General features: G+C 43.0%; 1 protein-coding gene and 1 long non-coding RNA gene across 11 annotated transcripts in view; both read right to left on the bottom strand.

Moving 5' to 3' along the window:
• The window catches only part of magi1b (membrane associated guanylate kinase, WW and PDZ domain containing 1b), a 679,590-nt gene that overhangs the window by 556,223 nt on the left and 99,840 nt on the right, over positions 1–23,527 (bottom strand). The gene's annotated exons all lie outside the window — the stretch shown is intronic.
• Positions 15,691–21,983, bottom strand: LOC140388332 (uncharacterized). The gene is made up of 3 exons (XR_011934149.1): positions 21,823–21,983; positions 21,608–21,684; positions 15,691–16,241 (listed from the first exon to the last, which is right to left on the bottom strand). It is a non-coding gene; the product is annotated as an uncharacterized lncRNA (long non-coding RNA).

The raw sequence follows: 23,527 nt of genomic DNA, 5'->3' as shown, positions 1-23,527 counted from the left end.
CATCAATAGGACATCTGTGCCAGAAGTAGCACCTCTTGTTCTGAAGATGTACATTTTGCAAAAGAAAAGCTTGAATCGAGAAGGAAAACCTTTCAAACAAGCTGCTGAACAAATAAATTCCATCAAGTGAAAAAGGAACTTGTTCAGTTGAATTTATCATTGGATGTATCAGCACTGTTCAAACATGAAAGACTTCAACTGAAGCGTAAACATTTCACAAATGCAGCAAACAAGATATAAAAAAAAATTCAAGTGAGCCTTCAAAGGAACATAATGCTTAGGTCAATGTTACCCGATCGCTCAGATTTCAATGACATCAATTTTTTGTTGGCAGTTTCTTGAGAAGATCTGAATCAGCAGCCATTTGTCTGGATACAGTTCTAAAACATGCAAACCTACAATCGGATTGTGAGGTTACAAATATTTCAGAGAAGTACGTGTAACAGTAATCAACCAGTGGTCAACAAAAAAGATAACCACCATCACACCGCAACATTATGAACATTGAAACAACCATTCCATCCTTTTTAAAACAAAATCTATTGTATTTTAGTTCATCGTAGTTCCAAAAAACCAGCAGTGAAAATACCATCATGTTTTGAAAGAATAGTCTAATGATGATCTGGGAGATTTGATGGAGCACTTCTAGTTGTTTGCAATATATTGGACATTTCTTGGCAATTAATATACATCTACCATCTTCAGTAAAGACACAAATATTGACAATTTAATTTAACAGATACCGACCGACTTTCTAGTACTGTCATAGACATCTACGGTGAAGTGCCCAGCTCCATAAGCTCCTTTTCAACGTGCCTTTCAGCGTCCACTAGCATATCAATTGCTGCAATCTACAGAGGTGCGAAGTGCCAGCTGCCACTCTAAATGATGCCGAAAGACCAATATCACTGTGTAATGGGAAACTGATTAGTCAAAAGCTCTTATACCGACAGTAACCTCTGGCTACTGTGGAGTCTAACTCTTTTTTTTTTTAATTTAGAGTACCCCAATTCATTTTTTCCAATTAAGGGGCAATTTAGCGTGGCCAATCTACCTAGCCTGCACATCTTTGGGTTGCGGTGGCGAAACCCACGCAAACACGGGGGAGAATGTGCAAACTCCTGTTGCTGATTTTCTCCTTGGTTCAATTGCTCTGTTTTATTACCTTTGCTCTCGCGTCGCCAGGTATCTTTATGATACCGCCACGAGGTTCAAGTCCGAGTAATGATCAATTACCCAATACACCGATTAGTAAGATTTAAATCAAAGCACATTTATTATACACAGTAATCGCTATTCATGCACAAATTTCTACGTCTAAGCTACTTCTACAACTAACAGACCTATACTTAACTTGGGACTGGCCCACCAGGTCAGGGGAACAAATGGCCTTTTGTTCGGGTCCTGAGTCTGCGGGATTCGAAGCTGTTACGGATTGGTAGCTAGGAGCGCCTATCTCGTAGCGAGAATTAAGACTTACTGGTTTCGGTGATCACTGGAGTCACTGCACCGGTCACGGTCAATGTTGGTTCGTGTTGCTGGGTGACCCGGGCAGGAAGAAGAGCTTGAAGAGAGCGAAGGAGGTGGAGAAGAGGAGAGCAATTTGAACTTGGGGCTCAATTCTTATAGTCCCCAGGGGCTTCCCGCCTGTCGGGGCGGACCCTGTACCTGGTCCCAAGTGATTGGACTTTGTCCCAATCGCTTGGTTCGATTTTCTCCAATGTGGAGCGGTTCCCTGATCGATGGGCGGTCTTGAGGTGCTCGTTCACCTCCTTTTGTGTAGGCTCCTGCTGGCGCCGAAGAGTCTGGTTTTGCTTTGTGTGTCTAACTGTTGCTTATTGTTCCCGGGGATTGCTCATTAGTTTGCAGATGGCTGTTGTTTTGTTATGCTGATTGTTGCTGGTATCGATATTGTCTGGCCTTTCCAGAGGTAAATACACAGCCAACCTGCAGCTGCTGGTTTTTGTCTTGTTGGCTGACTTTCCCATCAGCCTTTGCCGTTCGCCATTTTGAATCGGGAGTTGGCCATTTTAAGTGGCTACACTCCACACGGACAGTGATCCAGAGCTGGATCGAACCTGGGACCTCCGGCGCCATGAGGCAACAGGGCTAACCTACTGCGCCACCGTGCTGCCCCTGTGGAGCTAACTTTAACTGCAGAAAAGTAATTTGTGGATCACTGTGCTGGAACGTCATTGCTCGATGTTTTCCCCTGTTTGCACAGTTTCAAATGCTCCCAGGTCAGTACAACGTGAATTTGAAGTTGGAGAAAAACACAGCGCTCACTGTCTGAACAATGCAACTTGTCACACCACATCTGAGGTTATGATCCTGCTGCACTGTTGCTACAGTTCCATTTTCACCACCCTTTGTAAATTTACTGAATAAGGCAACTTTAGTGCCATGCTGAGTTGAGTCTGTCAAATCTGATCTGGCACAAAACCTTGTTGACAGCAGAGCAGCCTTTCATTCTAACTAGCTCAATTACCTATGTTCAATTACAGATCCTAGGGATGAAGCACCAAGTGGCCTAACCCACAGCACCACTCATTCAATTCTTTTTAAAAGACAATGATCATGATAACTGCAAAGAGTGTGCCTCCACATTACATACGGTAAACTGATAGAAATAACATTCCTGGCATAAGAAATGTAAATGCTAAAACACATCAGAACTAAATGTTTATTCTTATTCAATGTATCTCTCCCCACATGTGCAAACTACTTATTTACCGATCAGTGGTATAATAGGGAGGTCACCCGCTCTTTGTGGGCAGCTTTCTTCAAACTAACTCACTGCTGACTGAGAGACCCAGGCCTGCTTTCAGCGAGTTCTGCTACATTTTCATTTGTTTTCATTCATGTTCTGCTACATGCAAGTTATCAATTACTAAAAGCTAAGTAGTCCATCTACTTGCTTATAAGATGAAATCTCCAACTGAGATGTGCTCAAAGATATGCTTTAATAATGGCAACACTGCATTTGGTGATGTCATACTGTATAAAAACTGACTATATATTCACTGGCTGAAAATCACTAACCAAGGTAAATCACGGAAACAGCAAGCTGCTAGAATGGCTGCAGAGAGTTAACTAACACTTTGTAACAGAGCCAGGCTTACCTCAAGCCTCCAGAAAGTTCTTAATTAAATGGTCATGAGTGCGATGCCTTCCTTAAATGGGCAGGCAGACACAAATCAAATTGCGGAATTCATATCCTCTATTGTCGGTGCACTGATCAAAACCCAAAAGCCATGGTCTCCATGTCTCACTGTCTTAGTGTTCAATACTTAACAAAAATTGAGCTGCGAAGAAACAAGTTCATAATAAGTAGGTGTGAACAGCCACCACACACACTCCTTGTGTAACAATGGCTTTTAACTTCCAACATTTATGTGCACAGTGAAAGGATTTATCATATGGGTACCTGATTGACTTCAGGTAGCCAATTGGAAATGAATAAAACAGAAAAAACCTACCTGGGCCTCGCTCTCTCTCCACCTATTTTTCAAGCTCTTGACTGTTCAAATACCACAGGCAGAGATTTTTGAAGGTGTTAACCCAGTCACAGCTGCCTACAGAAGATCGGATAAATCATCTGTCAACATCTTCAAACCGCCTTGACACCAAACCAGAAGGATCCAAACTATCAACCTACGAGAATATAATGTTTATTGGGCATTAAGCCAACATCGCTTAATCTATCATCCTACTTTATAATCTAATTTTTTAATGCGAGAACCATTTATGCATGAGAAAAAGAAAGTTGGAGCATTTTTCTTATTTTACTTAGACCAAGTTAGCTACAATAAAAATTACCCCCTTTTTCCTTCTAAAAAAACAAATCAAGTAAACCTGTCTCTGTATTTTACAGTCACAGCATGTAAACAGTTAAACACGTGCTGATTGGCAGAGATGATCTTTTTTTTAAAAAACTACTGCAGTTAAACAAGGAGTGGGAAAAGAGGGGAGCCATCCGTCCCTTCCTTACCTGATTCTAAAACTGCCAAATACAATTAACGCGGTAATTGTGCTTGGAAGCCAAGTTTTCATTATCCAAATAGATAATCCACCATCGCATGTGTTCTGTGGTGGTTTCACTTAGATTTAACAGGGTTACTGAAGTTTCCTCCTTATCACAACAGGACTCCAGATGTTTTTTTTTACACATCATGGCACTCACTGGGACATTCTTTTCCATAAATATTTCATCTTACAACTGTTCAGCTTCAGTCACTCTTTGATGATCCTCAGAATACAGAGACCTTCCAGAGCTAAGAACAACAACCACAATATTTTCTGAAGTCAGCCAAAACAATACAAGTTTTTACAAGGCTGCAAATTTAAATGTGACTCATTTGAAATATGCAGGCAGCTTTGCTGAACTTCCCATTCCTTGAACACTGAAAATCAGATAACAATGATGATTTGAAAAGTAGGACTAAGCAAGTTTGCATTCCACTGTGCACAGCAATCTACCTAACAGGCGCACAACCTTGGCGGAATTTTATGGCTGCATCTCAGCAGTGGCAGGACAATTCAAAATGCGGCGAGCAATTGAAAAGTGCTTTGACTTTAATGGTACCAGAAGATCCCGCCGGTTGGGGGGGGGGGGGGGGGGGGGGGGGGGGGCACTAACATTCTATCCCTTGAATGTTTGATATTGATCCTACGGTGTGCTGTTCTCCACAAGAGGCACTAGGTACCATAGGGAAGTTGCAAACTTGGTCAAGAGAATACAGAAGAGCCGGTTACTTGAGCGTTGTAGGGAAGGTGGAGGAGTAGGTGAGGATGACTACAAGGAAACACCACAGTTAAGATACTCCGAAGATGACACTGAATGAAGAAACAAAGTCAGGGTTTGCCACTCTAAACAACAAGAAACTTGTAAAGCCTCCTGATCTTACCTCTACTGTATTTCAAAATGATTTTTTTTTTTAAACTAGGACATATTCTGGACTGTGGCTTATTGTAAGCCACAGACAAAGGACTAGTTCCACGGACATACGTACTAAAAATACATATGGGTTTTCGGAATCCAATACCAGAGGTTTTATAATATCCCTGGCTGTTACCTTTCTTCAACTGGCACCAGAAAAACTCCACTATGTCATAAAATGTAGCAAACTCTAGAAATTTTAATCCATTTCTGGCCATTATGGGAAAATGCCACTATCTCTTCTTTCCACGCTTGGCGATTATACTTGTATAACAAACATAACAAGCCAGAATTTCCTACACTGCACTTAACGTGGTAATTACACCAACATGGATGCCTGTTGCTGCACCATTCATTCTGATGGCAACTTATACCCAATGGAATACAAAAAGCCAATACAAAGTAAGTGTATGCATAGTGCTACCAATGGGAAGAATATATTGACCTGCTGTCTTCTGTCACTGTCACTCACTCTTCAAGCTATTTGCTTTTAGTGCCACTCTTGTCTCTCACATTATTAATTCAGAACTGGTGTGCCTATTGGTTAGACCATTGGAAAGACCATACCAGATGCTTACAAGTTGGAGATAGAGTGAAGGGTTAACACCTGATGCTGCTGTATTGATAGTGTAACATTATATGATTGAGTAACAGGGATCTGAAGGGAGGAGAAGGTCCAATCTGGTACAGAGGTCCCAATATAACAAGAGTAGCTGTAAATAAAGAGTAATGGTTTTAACAAACTTCAGTCTCAAGCAGCTTACTTTAGGACAACAGACAAGCCCCAAAGAACCCTGTCTGAACCCGACCACACAACGAAAGAGGAGTAGTCTGGAACATATATGGTGCAATGTGCCGGACAGTACACCGATTAAATATAGTTAATAAATACAAAAGGGAACCATTGCTAAACTCCAAAAATCTCAGCGACACTGCTATCAGGTGACTTCAGGCTATGCTGTGTCTATGCTTTTATAAGAAGTCTTACAACACCAGTTCAACACCGGCATCTCCACATCTATGCTTTTGTACATTGAGCTTTGGCTGCATGTTTATTCCATAAATCCGAGAAACTGGTGTGAGCTGGTGTTTCCCATGGGGGTGGTGTTATGTACATGAGTGACATTGGATTTCAGGGGAAGAAATATCTCTGAAGCAGCGCAAACGATTGAGGAAACTTGCAGACTGAAATTTTTGAATGTAAAACGTGAAAAATTCAGTTATACACAAATTAGCTCAGAAATGCGGATGCTGTACTTATATCAAAGGCAAACAGGGAATATTCAGGCCAACATTTCAACAAAGTGAACATTTCAATAGGGTGTAGCAACCTTGGGTGCTACCTTCCCCCCCCATCTATCAAAAGGGAACAATAAAAGGTACACGAGTGAAATAGTCTTAAAATTTCTAACTGTGCCAAACGAACATGACTTCGATCCTACACATGGGTACCACACAGGCCGCTCATACATCCTAATATACTTTATAATTCTATCTCCATTACAATTCCACAATTTATTCTTAACCAGTGAAAGCAATATTTAGATATTATAACATGACCAGTACACATGAGTAAGCTCCAATCTTCCCTTTGTCTCAAGGTTTCTGTCCAAAGCTGCCTTGGTTGCTTATTAGCTGAGCTGGACAGACCAGAAAAATCCCAGGATTCGCCAAGCTAGGTTATTTCAAATGGGCAACCTAATTGGTCTTGATGCCCCCAAGCTGGAGAAACGAGAGAGAAATACATAGGAATTCATTACGTGGGTAGTAATCAGATGCTATGAGAATGCAGAGTGTGCAATTAAGTCATTAAACACATGAACTGGCCACCTTGGTGTCTGTCTTTTGTTACAAATGTGAGACTTTATAAGGTGGTTAATGTTTTGAACTCACTATTTTTATTTAAGTTAATTTAAGTTAAAACAGAATGTCTCAGAATGGGTGAAGGTTATTATTTTGAATATTATTTTCAAACACTTCCCTGAGATAGGCCCATGTGACATGGCTGTCATGGAGACCGAGCCCAAGTCAAAACTCAGAATCTGAAATGCCAGTTTTCACACCTTGAGGGGCAGCTGGTATCCCACACAGAAACTCTCAATGAAAGACAGAGAGAAAGACCGAAAATAGCTGCTGTTGTAACCAAGCATACAGAAATAAATGTTTGTATTAACCACCAAGCAGAATGTTGGTGAGAATGGATTCTCTGAAGATTCAAGATTTGGGAGAGATCGAAGGACCAAGGAGTCACCAGAGGGAGCCTTGCCATTGTTCATCTGTTCAATGGTACTTACGAGATTGAGTGAACAGACTTTTAAACGGGCAAAGAATCATTCACCCTGGTGTAACACGGTGAAAGGATTCCATTGGAAGGCTGAGAGGAGTTCGGGATATTATCTACAACGACGCCGTGGTATGATGTGTCAACACAGCTTGGGTTTTTGGTTGCGTTAACTAGTTCATGGTGAAAGTAGATTTTCTGTAGTTTACTGTATTATTTGCCTCCTAAATAATGTTTTGTTGATTATATTTTGTCAGTGATTCCACCTTGTCGCCAATTTCAGTTGCACGTGGAGTGGCAATTGCAGGAAAAGTGTTATGAACCCTGTGGAGATTGGGAAATCTATAACACTTCTGATAAATTATGAATGATCGACAAAAATAATTTTGCAACAAGATTTAACATTTTAAGACTTTAAGGTACAGATGTATTAGCAGTAAATGGCAGCAGAGCTGGTGATGAACAAGATTCACTGGGATGGCTGGCAGGGATTTTAATTGGATTGTGCCAACCCTCGCCGTTTCTGACAGCTGTTTCTGGCTACACTCAATTGAATGGCTGCCGCAGGGTACTCCAAAGTCCTAGTGTCCAACTGATTCAATAACCGACCAGACTAGTTTTGGCCGAGTTTGTTTTATCAAGACTGAGGGTATTTTGTCAGTTGTCACATTTGAATTGAGACAATATGGCTGCACCCACAAATTACATCAGAAGGCTAGAAACAAATGAGAGGGTGGACATAATCAGAGCTAATCATGAATCAGAACCCAAAGATAAAAGTGAAGAGCTCCAGTCTCAGGATAGGAAAGTTTGGATGACTCTTTGTCAAAGCTAGAGAACTGGAAATAGGATCAGATTTATCCTGTTGTGGGGGAAGGGGCATGGATGAGTGGGGATGGATACAGGGCCAGCGATAGGTGGAGATTGACAAAGATCTTGTGGACAGAAAGACCAAGGGAATGTAAATGGTGGTGAAATATGGCTGTGAAAGTGAGTTTAGTAAACATCTCGTCCAACACCAGGAGGAAAATGAGGGGCGACATGGTGGCGCAATGGTTTGCACTGCTGCCTCATGGCGCCAAGGACCCACGTTTGATCCTGGCCCCGGGTCACTGTCCGTGTGGAGTTTGCACATTCTCCCAGTGTCTGAGTGGGTCTCACCGCCACAACCCAAAGATATGCAGGGTAGGTGGATTGGTCACGCTAAATTGTCCCTTAATGGGGGAAAAAATGAATTAGGTACTTGAAATTTTAAAGAACAAGAGGGAAATGGAAAGCAAAGAAGGTGGACAAGGTGAAACAGGTGAAAGGAAATCCTGTCGGAGAGAAGAGCAGTACTTCTTCAGTGTAGGCATTCCTGGATGAGAAGTGACAGTGAATTAAACACAAAGTTAAAAGCAAACTACTGTGGAACAACAGTATAAATCTGATCCTATTTCCAGTTCTCTCTCCCTTTGACAAAGCGCCCTCCAGACTTGAAACGTTAGTTCCCTTCTCGCTCTACCAGAGATGCTGGTAGACCTGCTAAGATTGTCCAGTGTTTTCTGTTTTCGTGACTGGTACAGCTTCTGTCCAGATAGCGCTGTAGTGGCTTGTTATCATTGTAATGGCAGCCACACGACTCGGGCATATCTGTGTGGAAACACCAAATGCTTCAATTGCCAAAAGATGGCCCTCATTGCAACTGTTTGCCAAACAAAGCACAAAAACAGGAAAGATAACTCATTCCAATGCGAATGGAAAACAGCAACATCACAATTGTGGATTCACAATATTGAAGTGAATCCAAAGTGCTTAAAGCTACCTTACAGGATGTTCTTTTCTCTTTTCAAAATCTGATGGGCCTATTATGTAGACCCAGAATTCTCTGCTTATTCTGGATGCCCAGCAGTCATGGTTTTGAATTCTAATGATTCTTTTCGAGGCAGAGTTCAACAGGAATGCACATTGATTGGATGTGGTTTCAAGCCAGGAACCGGGGGTCACAGAAGTCCACGCACTGATGTGAAAAGAACAGGTTTTGTATCATTTTTAGATTGGAAGGCTGGTGTTAAAGCCAGTTGAACTGCAGCTCCTGCTGTGCCATTCCAATATGTATTCATCATCTTCAGATACGTTACAGTGCCATGAGAGAAGTAAAAAAGCACATCATGTGGATAAGATCCCATACATTACTACTCCAATAAATGATATTTTGTATTAAAAAGTATTTTATGAACCCTTTCTGGAAGGTGAGGAAAGAAATTACAATTGCTTTGATCAATGTCATGACAATAGTCCAGCTTCCACATTAAGGAAAGATAAATTAGACAGGTGACCCTGCTTCTTGATTTGGCCTTTTGTTCAGGTGGAATGCACTAACAGCACAATGGATAGGTAAAAACAATGCAATTCAAGAAACAAAGCTTTAAACTAGGGTCAAGCAAATTAGTATTTGACACCAGGAAAATAATAAAGTTCTTAACTTTAGGACGAGCTTAAATCTCATTTTATTGACAGAAAATCTATTTTGCGATGTGCATGATTCCTGAAATATTACGGGGTAGATTCTCCGAGCCCCGTAACTGCACCACGAGGAGCGGAGAATCGGCGGCATTTGCGCCGGCGCGTTTGGTGCGGCGCCGGCCACAGGCCGCTGGAATCGGCAGGGCCGCCGATTCTCCGGCCCAGATGGGCAGAGCGGCCGCGCTGATACGACAGAGTCCCGTCGGTGCCGTTCACCCCTGGTCGCTGCCGGGAACTCTGCGCAAACGGTCGGGGGGGGGGGCCTCCTTCACCGGGGGGGGGGGGGCCTTCGATGGGGTCTGGCCCGCGATTGGGGCTCACCGATCGGCGGGCCGGCCTCTCCCCCCCGGGCCTACTTTCTGACGCGGCCGGCCCCTGAACACCGACGCCATGTTGAATCAGGGCCAACACGCTAAAGAAGTCCCCCGCGCATACCATTTGGCACCGCAAAAGGAGGCTGGAGTGGCATGAACCGCTCCAGCGCCGTGCTGGCCCCCTGTGGGGGGCCAGAATCGGTCGTACCCGGGCCCAGTTCGCGCCATCGTGAAATGCGATGCCGTTCACGACGGCGCGAACACTTGGGTTCCATATTGGAGAATCGCCCCCTACAAATGTCAATATCCTTAATATCCATGTAATTGTTTTGTGAAGTGCAAAAGTCCTCTTGCCTGAATCTCGGTTCATTTTGCATTTAAAAAAAATATTTTTATTCAATGTTTTGACACCAATAGTACCCCCCCCCGCACTTCACCCCCCCCCCCCCCCCCCCCCCCCTTCACACACCCCATATCCTTTGGCAGCAACTAGGTCTCCAAAATGTAAAATGAACAACCCCCATCTCTGGTGGAACCCCTCATCCACCCCTCAGAACAAATTTCGCTTTTCTAAGGACAAAAGCTCCGACAGCTGCTCCAGCCATGTCGAGGCACTGAGAGGAGAAGCTTTTGTTTTGCATTTATGCGTTTTTTCCATCAATGTTCTTGCTATCCTGAAAACACAGGCTCAGGTATAATGCCAGCAGTCATCCAATCCCTGACCAAAGTGGAATGTTGAAAGGTTCCTGTTGTACAACACGTCAGCATGTTCACCCCAGGACAGGAAATTGTGCGCTTAACTCCCATATCAGAATTTGAAAACAAAATCCAGTTGGCACACAAATGCACAGAGTATGCTGCGTTGCCAGCACAGTAAGTTAAATAGTTGCAACTGCCAATTAGTAGATGTTGTTAAACTTGTCATGGTGCTGTGCAAAAAGCAGGGAGTGTGCTATCTTAACTAAGATCAGCCCCTCAGTCAATACAGTCAAAAATCAGCTTCTCAGTCATTTATTTCTTTGTACGACACTGAACATGTACCATGGCAGGCAAACAAACACACGGGTGCACATCCATTTCTTTCCCACCACCCTTGCTACCCCAATTACCTGAGAACTAGACTGCTGTGCAATATCTGGCAGAAACATATAAAGTTACACCTTTTTTTAGAATGGCATTCTCGATTTCAACAGCAACAATGCCAATTAATGAAGATCATAAAATAATTAGCAAACTAGTGGCATTGTGTTAAGTTCCAAACTTTCGGCAAAACATTTGTGCTCATCAGTGATTCACCGCACTGTGGCTTGAGTTCTTATAATTAAGCAGGAATAAGACTGGTTATAATGAGAGGTCTGTGCTGATGTGTTTGCATTCCCCAGGTGTCACTGTGATCATCTCAAGCAGAATAACAGGCAGTACACTTTTTAAATGTGTAAATTCCTTTGGAGTAATTCTTCATGAACAACCCAGCAAATCGCTGCCTTTTTGGGCATGAGTGTTTGATTGTATAATTCTATGTGTATCCACTTTATATGCTGAAATGTGCATGAAGGTCAAAGGCCAATAATATAGGGCACCACCAAGGTTGGGTACAGCAGAGCAAAGGCTATTTCAATCAATAAACAGTGAGTGGGTGGTGACCAGGGGTTGATTAACCAAAACCAAGTATTTTTGAACCTTGATTCAGCTTCTACACAGGTACCAAGATGGTTTAAGACATTCATGTTGGTTATTTATAATAAATCTCCACATGATGAAGCTAACTCTCCCAATCAGTAATTCAGAGATTTGCCAACAGGAAGAACTGCACACAGGTGATGAAATAAACGATGATGTGTGTGAATTAACTCAATTGGTGATAAAAGCGACTGAAGAATGTGACACGTGACGATGTCCTTGAATGAATAATTCTTGCATTAACTTGGCAAGATACTATACCCCTGCATTCATAGAATGTTCATTACTGAATGGCACACATTAATCAATCAGTCTCCTGATAGCTAAAGAACTGACGGCAGATGGAGTATTCCCAGTTCATTTCCTTTTGCAGAGCAACAAAAGCCAAACCATAGCTTTCAGTTCACACATCCTTCGTTAAGAGAACAAATAGAAACATAGAGAGATAGCGCCAGATACATCATCCTGAAATGAAGAGATCTATTATGCCCTATTCATTATAGGAAGAAATAGCAGATGTTTAAGGAACAAAATTTTACCCTTGCTGAAATCAGAAGATTATATTTTGCTCCTGTGATTAGTGGTCCACTTATAAAATTGTGAGATCGTACAGCTTCGATGTGTCCAATTTTGCTCAATAAATTTAATGTTTTACAATGGGAATTCCCCCAATTTCTGTTACAACTTTATTTCCACCCCTGTTGGGTTTGTTGTTAACCATACTTTCAGATGGGATGGCACGGTGGCGCAGTGGTTAGCACTGCTGCCTCGTGATGCCAAGGACCCAGGTTCGATCCCGGCCCCGGGCCACTGTCTATGTGGACTTTGCACATTCTCCCAGTGTGTCCGTGGGTCCCACCCCACAACCAAAGATGTGCAGGGTAGGTGAATTGGCCACGCTAAATTGTCCCTTAATTGGGAAAAAAAGAATTGGGTACTCTAAATTTAAAATTAAAATTAAAACATGCTTCGAAATCTTTCTAAAGGAAGCACTGCTTTATCAATCTTCCGAAGTTTGCACTGACAATATAGTCTGGATTTGGTGCCAGAATACCAGTGATCACCTTTCGAATAAATTGGACAGAAAATTCCAGCAGCCTACATATGAGTTTAAACACAGAAATCCATAAATTCCTATCTGATTTGCGCTACCCTTCCACAAGCTTCGCTGTGCCAGTTCATCGCCAATAGACTCAGCAGTAAAGCACATGACAAGCATAAAGTTCTAATACTTATCCACGAGACAACATACCAGACATGACAGAAAAGGTTACAACTGGTGCATTCAGGTGTAAGTGAATTTTCAGTAGCATAATAAGCTTCATTGCTACCAATCAACTTCTCTGGCACTAAAACTTCCATTTTATAAGTGTGGAGTATCAGTACTTCAGAATTTAATTCCTGTTGTGAAATTTTTTTTACAAGTTCAAAATTATTTACTTTTCAATTTCCTTTGAATCTATCTTTCACTTCCTGTACAAGATTTTATAAATACTTAAATATGCTAATTTATACAGCATGCCACAGTGAGATTTCTTCAATCCAACTGGTTGAGACATATTGTTGCTTGCCCTGTTCACACTCCCTGTGACTTTAAGGCAAGCAGCCTGGATCCCTCTCCATTTGAAAGAATCCCACGAACCATAAGTTGCCATTGAAAAGCCCACAGTCTGTGAGCAGCTGTAGACAATGTATGGCAAAATCCATTCTTCGGCGAACACAAAATTTGGGCCAAAAATTATAGCTGGCCCTTAAATGAGCACCGATGCCCATCAATTTCACCATTGCTTTTGAAAGTGCTTTGGTCATGATCAGAGTCCAACATGCCCAGATGCCAAGGAGCTATCACATTATAAATGCTTATGAATTCCATTTTAAATGTGAAAAAGGATGTATGCATTTATGTTATTATTGACATTAATATAATTAGTGTACAATATAAAACACATCCTTAAACACATTAAATGACGAGAACATTTATGCACATGGACAAGGGAATGGATTCAATCAGCATGGGAATGCATGGCCGAAAGTCAGTTATGTGACAGTTTGTTGACAACTATTTTCAGGAGATTTTCGATCTCTTCTTCTGAGCATACAAATACATTTATCTCAGCATGACATGTGGTTTCCACATATTTGGATAATCACAGAATTCAAACTAAGAGATTTATTATCAATACTATTTTTCTTAAATGACATGGAAGTTCTGTTATTCATCAATAATCTGACTTACAAACTGAAATTATCGCAGAGTCAATGTCCTAAAAAATTAGATACTTTTCCAAGAATACAAATGCTGAACTGTTTTGAATTTTGTACGGGTCCTTCCTATTTGTTCCTGTTTATTCCCTTATTATTTTATTTTTTCCATTACATTTTGAACTATGGACGTTTAATAGTCCTGTGACTTTAAGGCAAGCAGCCTGTAAGTGGCCTGTACCTTTAATTCAAACAGAAGAATCCAGAAGGCTGTGCTGATTTAACATGGTAATTGCAGACTGACTGGTATTAGTGACATCTCGGTTTGATTGATTTGGCTGGTAGCCAATGAATGGGCCCAGAGGCTGTGCTCTGCCCAGTAACAGGTGAGGAATAGATCTGATCCCACTGATATGTTTTTCAGAGTCCTGAGGTTCCAGTTTGATTTCAGTTTTGATTCTGGCAGCCCAGGGAAGAGTTCAACTGAATTCTTTCCAAATAGATCCAGCTAAAATCTCTCCAATAAGCCTGTAGGTGTTGGATTCCTGAAAATACAGATTGCTAAATTCAAACCGCGAGCTGAAAGTAAGGTTTGATGTGAAATAAAGTGTCTCAACAGAAAGATGGAGGCCTAAAATCGAACCTCGAGCTCAAGGCCCAGTCTGATGAGAAATAAAATGCCTCTCCATAAAGCCTGTGATTACTGCATTTTCTAAACTACAGGGACTCGGAATAAATGACTCTACAAAGAAGACCGTTACCAGAGACACCAGTCTTCAGGTATGCCGTGAAGAAAGTGCGAAAGAACCACCGTCTGAAGCAAAGACTCTTATCTTTCGACTTACATCCTGATTATTTTTTACCCCTTTCCCACCTCTCGGTTTGTCTGACTTGCCTGTGTGAGTAAAGGGTGAGACAGTTAAAGTAGGTAGTAGGTATTAGCTTGTTGTTATCCATTTGTAATTACCGCATATTTCATGATAGTTCTTGGTATAAATAAACAGTATGTGTTTAAACTTACAAACCTGGTGACTGCAATTATTGGGCAGCCAAGGACCAAAGACTTTGGGTATTTTTATAAGAATTATTGGTTAATTCACTTGTGTTGCGACTCTGGGATGAGTGGGGCTGGAACTGACCATGCTCTTGCCAGGGTGTCATCACTTAATTCTCTATCCATTTTACTGCAACAGTCTAAGACACATGCACTCGAAACATTAGCCAGCTTTCTGGTCTGAACATACATTATGTCATTGCAGTGATATAATACCAAATCTTACACATCTTTAGCTTCTGGTAACTTCTGTGATGACACAGCATTTGATTGATGTCTGTTTATCCATTCAGCTTTGATTGTGGGCCATGTCCATGGTACTCAGTTCCAAATTGGCTCACCAAGTGTTTAAAGAGGGCTCCTGGGATTTGTGTGCATTTATTTTGTCGGCAGTTGGGAAAAGAGTATTAAACCTATTAAACTATCGAGAGTCTCAACATCCAAGATATCAACTTCCGTGGCAGCCAAAGACGAGAGAAAACAGTTGTCTGGTTTTCAGGCACAGATACTGAACTGTACGCTTCTAATGCATTTGTTTTTGACCAGTCAGTTTTCCTCTTTGGGAGGCAGAGAAAAGAGAGAACATTCAGCTGATATAATGTGACTCTGAGTCGCACCCCCCTCCACCAATCATCTACATTTCAAATAACGGAATTGCTATCATGGAAATGTTTTCATTTGGGAACTAAGATTATGGCAGAAAGGAAAAAAAGCATTTAATTGCACCACATTTTATTCAAGTCAATCAAAAAACTGTTCTGAACAGAAGGCAGTGGGGTTAAACATGCATGGTTCAGTGCAAGCCAGAGATGTTGCACTGTGATTGTCTTTCAGTGCTGTACAGATGTGAATAATTGAAGTCAGGTCAGATATTGTGTTTGCAAGACATTTGTCAACAATATATGGACTTTGCCATAAATGATTTTACCAGAATAACTTTGAAAAAAGCCTGCATTTCGATCTGAACTGTACATTGCTGAACAGCCTGTGTGTGCAAAGTGTTACCAATGGAGCCACACAGACTGAAGACTAGAGTCTTCCTGGCAACAAGAGGCCACGTTCGCCTTTGGCCGCAGCAACTGTTTAAAATGTAGAAAGGAGTATGTGACAACACTTTTAGAAAATTGCCTTTGTTTCAAGGGTCAGATAGCACATCCATTGAGTGCCGGGCCTTCTTGCTATCCTTCAGTTGGCAGTCTGGATGTGAAACAGTTGCTGCAGAGTAGATTTTCATGATTCCGTCTGGACTGGTGAAAGGGTGTGGCACTGGGATAAAAGCAAAAGTATTTTTGTTCAAATGAAAAGATTTTAGCTATTTTTTTGAACATACTAAATTATTGTCTTTCCTCGAGTGCAAGCTATTTTTAATACAATGAAAGCAAAATACTTCAGACACTGGAAATCTGAAATAAAAATAGGGCATGCGCCTCTTTATTGGAGAAGAGAATCATCTGGACTTGAAATGTTAACTCAGTTTGTCTCTCCACAGATGCTGCCAGATCTGCAGGGTTTTTCCAGCATTCCCTATTTTTCCAATGTGTTGCACTTTCTGCCCGAGACTCAATTTCGTCAGTATAGTCTCCTGTAACAAACTCACAAATGTCATCATCAAAATGCAATAACTTTTTTTTAAATTAAGGGGCAATTTAACATGGCCAATTTACTTAGCCAGCTCATCTTTTGGGTTGTGAGGCGAAAGCCACGCAGGGGAGAATGTGCAAACCCCACACGGACAGTGACCCAGAGCCGGGATCGAACTTGGGACCTCGGCGCCGTGAGGCAGCAGGGCTAACCCACTGCGCCACCGTGCTGCCCTCAATAACTTGTTTTTAAACCACAACAGCCTGCCACCAGATCAGTGCTACAGGAATCATCCAGCCAAATCAGAAATGATCCCTTTCATCCCCAGATTGAGCACTTTTCAAAGAAAAAGATCTACAGTTCTTTCATTGAAGTTTTCTTTTAAAACAGCAAAGCTGCTTGCCTTGTAGTTAAAATAGATAAGACTGTGCAATGCCGTTTTTACCCTGGTTCACCCTTCAACAACTAATCCTCCGTAATCCAAATCATAATAAAGAAATCCAAATCATAATAAAGAAAAACTTTACCTTGACTCAAGTAGCACTGATCCACTATTCAACCTGTCCTCCTCTAACATAATGTGGATAAAAGAAAAATGAAAAAGGCTAGGTTACAATCATTGCATCATGAAACCACGTTAGTATCTGTAGCAGGTTTAATCTATCAAAGCTGTGGCTTTGAAAAATGGCTGAATATCTATATTCTGTAAGAATTAGGGCACGTGGAAACAAAACACAAAGAAACATCTTATTGTGAATTCTTCTGAGAGCTAGCTTTGCTCCTCTTCTTGATCTTCTTTTTGTCTAAGAAAGACTTATCTATGACTGCAAGTTGTTACGGCATGTGCACCCAGACCTCCTGCATGTATTGTATTCAATAATGCATATTAAGGAGCACTGGACACTTGTTATGAGATCCAGGCTAACCTCATCACCAGGAGGCTGGGAGCTACAACTCCCATAATCACTTGGGGGTTTATACGCCCACACAGCCATGAAGAAGGCCGTGTACGAGCAACAGAGCATTTTGGAGTACTCAGGACGATTGCATGTAGAGGAAAAAAAGAAAACGGCGAAAAAGAACCCAGGTCAAGTTGAGCAAAGTCCATACAGGTCACAGGGAGGGTCCCAAAGGGAGTCCCAGTCAAGGGACAGGGAGTGGTCCCAGTTATGAAGGGAGAGGAGCAGAAAAAGAGGCCCTGAGTAGAAAAGGAGCTTTGGGTCAGCAGATTTAAAGTGGAAAGTGCATGGCAGAAGCCCTGGCAATGGAAAAGGGTTCCGGAAATTGAATAGCATTAAGGAGAATCCCGGAAATCAAAAGAGGCAGCACTCTCTGCTTTTGAACAGTAGTGTTTTGCTCAGTATGGCTGAAAGCTGAGGTTGTGCTTGTGAATTGGCGCTTCAGCACACATTTCTGAATCCAGGGGAATGGAGTTTTGGGAGATGAGATTGAAACCCTCCACAGTGAACCATCGTTGAGGTCATCTGTGCTGGAGCAACATTTAGAGAGAGTTCCAAGACGAGTTGTGCAATGATGATGGCTGGAACCCCTTGTGAGAGAAACAGAATTTCACTGAGCTTGGTTGGCTCTCAGGGCGGGATTCTGCGGTTAAGGGCTGGTTTAGCACACTGGGCTAAATCGCTGGCTTTTAAAGCAGACCAAGGCAGGCCAGCAACACGGTTCAATTCCCGTACCAGCCTCCCCGAACAGGCGCCGGAATGTGGCGACTAGGGGCTTTTCACAGTAACTTCATTGAAGCCTACTCGTGACAATAAGCGATTTTCATTGATTTCATTTTTTCATTTTTTCATTTCATCAGCAGGATGGGCAACTCCGGCGCAAAGGAGTGGCATGAACCACTCCGGCGTCGGGCCGCCCCAAAGGTGCGGAATCCTCCGCACCTTCAGGGGCTAGACCGGCGCCGGAGTGGTTAGCGCCGCGCCGGCCGGCGCGGAAGGGGCTTGGCGGCACGCCAACCGGCGCCAAAGGGACTCCGGCGGCCGGCGCGAGTTGGCGCATGCGCGGGAGTGCCAGCGTGTGCTGGCGTCATCCCAGCGCATGCACAGGGGGGGTTCATCTCCGCGTCGGCCATCACGGACTTTTACACCAACCGACACGGAGGAATAGAATGCCCCCATGGTACAGGCCCACCCGTGGATCGGTGGGCCCCGATAGTGGGCCAGGCCACTGTGGGGGCACCTCTCAGGGCCAGATCTCCCTCCCCCCCCCCCCCCCGAGGACCCCGGTGGCCGCCCGCGCAGCCAGGTCCCGCCGGTAAGTACCTGTTGTCATTTACGCCGGCGGGACCGGCCGTAAACGGGCGGCCACTCGGCCCATCGCGGACCGGAGAATCGCCAGGGGAGGCCGCTGCTAGCGGCCGCCAACCAGCGCGGCATGATTCCAGTCCCCACCAAATCCCCGGCGCTGGAGAATTCTGCAGCCGGCGGGGGCGGGATTCACGCCGCCCCCCCCGGCGATTCTCCAACCCGGCTGGGGGTCGTTGTATCCCACCCTCCGTGTTTACTGATCCATGGGTGGGTTTTTGAGAAATCCATGGGATCTGTCTTGGTTACATCTTCCATTTATTGTGCTGTGTGGTGTGTTGGACCACAGTTCGCCTATTAATTAACATGTACCTCATGTTAACTCATATAAGATAGATATTATAAATTATTTTATCTTTCTGACTTCATAAGTAAAGTTTGTGTGGTGGAATCTTGTGGCATTATTTTCTTTGCAAATGTAAAGATCTCAAACTTTGTCCACTTTAAGCAAAATGTTATTGGTCCCGAACTGGATCTTACCAAAAAAAACCTTTGGCTCTGGTTCAGAACCATAACAATATATAAAACTGAAAGTGCACAAAGTAGTCATGTTCCCGAACCAGTGACTGCTGGCTCCTAAGCAACAGAATACCAACATGGTCAGAATATGCAAGAAAGAAAGGAGTTATCTTTATGTGACCTTTTACCGCATCTCAAAACACTTCACATCCAACAACTCATATAGTGGGCTGGATTCCCCATTATTGGGACTCTGTCCCCACGCTGGTGTCAAAACGTACAGTTTTTCGCCAGAAAAACTTGGAACAAATGGACACGAATTCCCAGACCCGCAGGGGGCTAGTAGGGACCCGGAGTAGATCTCGCCGCTTTTGCTGCAGGTACGGTCCCCCGCACTTCCGGGTCGGAGGCCATTCATGCTCACGGCGGCGGCCTACACCGCGCCGTGCTCCAGGGCGGACTCAGACCACGGAGCTAGACACACAAATGAGACCCCCCCCCCCCCCCAAATCGGCCGCGTGCCGACCCTCAACCCCAGCAAAAGCATTCCTCGGCCACCAAAAGGCCCCCCCTGGCCTCCGGTCCACCCGCCCCCGACCAGGGAGGCCGCGGACTGAGTCCGCAGCCGCCACGCGAGTATCCCGACCGGCTGGAGCACATTAGTTCCATGCCGTCAGAACTTCGGCCGGTCGGGAGCGGAGAATGTCTGAGCAGGCCTCCAGCAATGGCCCCAGGCGGCGCGGCGTAATGCATGAAATTGCCACTTTCCAGGGCCCACAGAATCGGTGAACCGGCACCGGTCCCAATTTCTTGCAGGAACATGCATTCTCCCCCCCCCCCCACCACCACCACCACCATCCAGCCCAGTACCTTTAACAGAATAAAACAACCCAGGGCACTTCACAGGATGCATTAGAAAACAAAATATGACACCAAGTCCTATAAGGAGATATTAGGACAGGTGACCAAACGTTTGGTCAAAGAGGAAGGTTTTGATGGGCGTCTTAACAGAGGAAAGTGAGGCAGATAGCTGTCCGGATGGAACTCCAAAGCTTAGAATCTAGGCAACGCCCCCAGTGGTGAAGCAAATCAAAGGTGCTTTTAAGATCAGAATTATAGGATTCAGATATCTCGCGTGGCTGCGGGGCTAGAGGAGGTGACAGAGATAGGATGGGTGAGGCCATGAAAAGATTTGAGAACAAGAATGAGAATTCTAAATTCCATGCATCTGATGCATCGCCAGATAACTGAAGCCCCTCATCCCTGGTATTATTCGAGCAAGTCTCCCCTGCACCCTCTCCAAGGCTTTGGTATAGTAGCAGTATACTGTAAGATATAAATTAGATTCATAAATTATATAACTACTAGATGCAAGTCTTACTGAGAACGTTCTTCCTATTGCCAATAACTGAGTCTGATCAGGCAACAGCTAACATGGATACAAAAGCAAGGTACTATGGATGCTGAAAATCTGAAATAAAAATAAAACCTTCAGGAACTCAGCAGGTTTGGCAGCACCTGTGAAGAAATAAAGAGTTATAGGGCGCGATTCAGTGTCAGGATAAGGCCTTTGAATCTTGCGGGAGGCAAAGAGATTTGCGATGCTCAAAACGTCTCGCAAGATTCAACAGTACCTCCTGATGTGTTGTGATCTCGCTCTCGCTGGGCGAGATTCAGGCGCACATATTTAAATGATCCATTATGGCCTGGGACTTAGTGGCCGCGACTGGGAGTTCCTCACCGAGACCAAACCGAAACAGTAAAGTGACGTTGAATAGTGGTCTTTCTCGTCGCTGTAGGCACTGAGAAACACCCCACTAAACTCGCCGTTCAGTGGACTCAAGTTAAAGTCCACTGAATCGCGCCCAATATTTCAGCTTGATGACCTTTAATCAGAACTCTTCTTTCCATATAGCACACTTTGTATTAGTCCAATATTGTGAGATTTTTTTTGTTTGATCCTTGGATGTTGTATACTGCCCAGATAACCATGGTATCAAGTCACACCCAACCTCTATGCAATTGAACTCTTTTCAGTAACGGCTGTGCAATGTACTATAAATTCCTTTGTACAGTGTACAAACATTAAGAACAAGGTCACTTCTGTTTCTCACTTGAAAGCCTGTAATCAGTTCATTTGCTGCATTTAGCTGTTTACAAAGTTGGTAGTTATTCACCAGCTGCAGTATCTCTAGATTACTAAACACTATCTGTTACCTTTTATCCTCCAGCAATACTACTAAAGCAGCTATCATTACTTTCACTTACTTTGAGAATTGCATTTATGCCACTGCAGATGTTCTTGGTGAATATTCATTGGGTCCAGGAGCAATCAAAATTTAGGCCTCAAGTGAGAAAAAAAAATTGATTTTAATTTTTAATCTCATTATTCTACAACCATCCTATCCCATTAAGATACACACAGATTCAGGTATTATACAAACACAGCACTTGACTGAATGAGGCCATACAAAGATACTTACGTCGATTGATCAATTTTAACTACATACAGTGATACAGCATGTTACTGCTTCACCATGTAGGGTCTTAGCACTTTCTTCATTGCTGAGAAAGGCTCACAATGCTGCAGCAGCAGCACGTCAGCGCTGATATATTATTCCATGGCAATGATAAAGAGGCACGTCTCAGTAATACACTGCATTCCACAGCAATAAACCTGTCCTATTGAGAGGGACCAAAAATTCAAGCATTCAAAATTGTACATTCTACCTGCCAATACTAACGCACCCACCGATGGGGAATTTTAAGAGGCTTGATCCCCATCCTGGTCAACAAAGTGTCTAATTTAAATCCAGCTGCAACTAATTTATCACAGCTTCCCCTGAAAATTGTTTCAAGCAATGTGCTCAATAAAACACCATTGATTCAAACAGAGTTCTACATTTATCATTGTCCCTGAGCAGTCATGGTTAAAAGATTAAAAGCAGGAATTACTGATGATGTTGTCACATGAACATTTAATACACTGGTATCATATTCCACTCTTCGCCTTTAAAAAGGAGGTGCTAATCGGTTTATTTTAAAATATCAGGGAGGAGACTTATGCATTCACAAAACATTGGCAACTGTCATTTCTGCTCTCCTGGTGCCCAAAGTTCACCATTTTCTTCCTGTGGAAAGTTCTGAAACATGCACACTTGCTGACATTATCAAGAAAAAAACATTACGACATTCTTCAACTTAATTTGTCCCCGTCAAAATCAGACTCTCAGTCTTGCATCAAACTTGAAAGAATAGTGTAGCTTCATTCCAATGCTCCTTTCCTCGAATTCCTCAGCAAGCACAGCAGCGGCACAAGCAACTGTATCTGACGACCTCTTGATACTATTTTGCTGCTTCAGAAACAGTGAGGTTGAATTGGAGTAGTACAGGTTTAATTCACTCACCTGCTGAAATTCTTTGCTTCTACATGAATCTTTATTCAATTCACATTTTCAAGTGCAGTGCCCATAACTTCTGTATTGCCAGAATATAGAGATCCCATTGCATCCACTAGGCTCACGATTCACTTATGAGAGTGAATTTCATTTACAATCACTGAAACATGCAAAGTCACAACAGATTTACATCTGTTTGACCACAGATGAAGCAATACTTAAAGCAAGCATGATTTAAGTTACATCTCTCAGCATGGTAGACAATCAAACATACTTGGACAGTTTAAATGCAGTTATTGTGTGAATAATGAACTAAAACGAGAGATATTTTCTCCTCATTCACCCCTTGAGATAAGTTCCAGAAACTCAAGCAGATGCTCTGGCTGCCTGCCATCAGTCCAGGGACTAATGAAGTACTCAGACTGGTCAGTTTGACCAGACTCAGCTGTTTAAAAAGCAGTTCTGTTCGCTCTGATTAGAATAACTCTTGACTTCTTATTCATTGTATATTTTCCAGTTCCAGAGATGTTAAGGGGAAAATAAAACCCTGAGCTCTGATAACAGCTTGAAACCCGATTGATGGGTGGACAAGGGAATACTGGAAGGGCATCTGGGACACAGTTGAGGAAAAATAGGTAGATCCAGGAAAACTGCACAACAGTTGGAAGACTACCGATTAATGCAAGCATTGGACAGTATCTTACTGTTCTGTTCTGGCCTGCTGAGCAATGAGATTTCCACAACTGGCAGCACTTTGAAGTAAATTTACCACATTTCTCTCCCACATCCA

The sequence above is a fragment of the Scyliorhinus torazame genome, chromosome 13 (assembly GCF_047496885.1).
Source record: "Scyliorhinus torazame isolate Kashiwa2021f chromosome 13, sScyTor2.1, whole genome shotgun sequence".
NCBI classification, from domain to species: Eukaryota; Metazoa; Chordata; class Chondrichthyes; order Carcharhiniformes; family Scyliorhinidae; genus Scyliorhinus; species Scyliorhinus torazame.
This window is presented reverse-complemented; position numbering and strand designations above follow the sequence as displayed.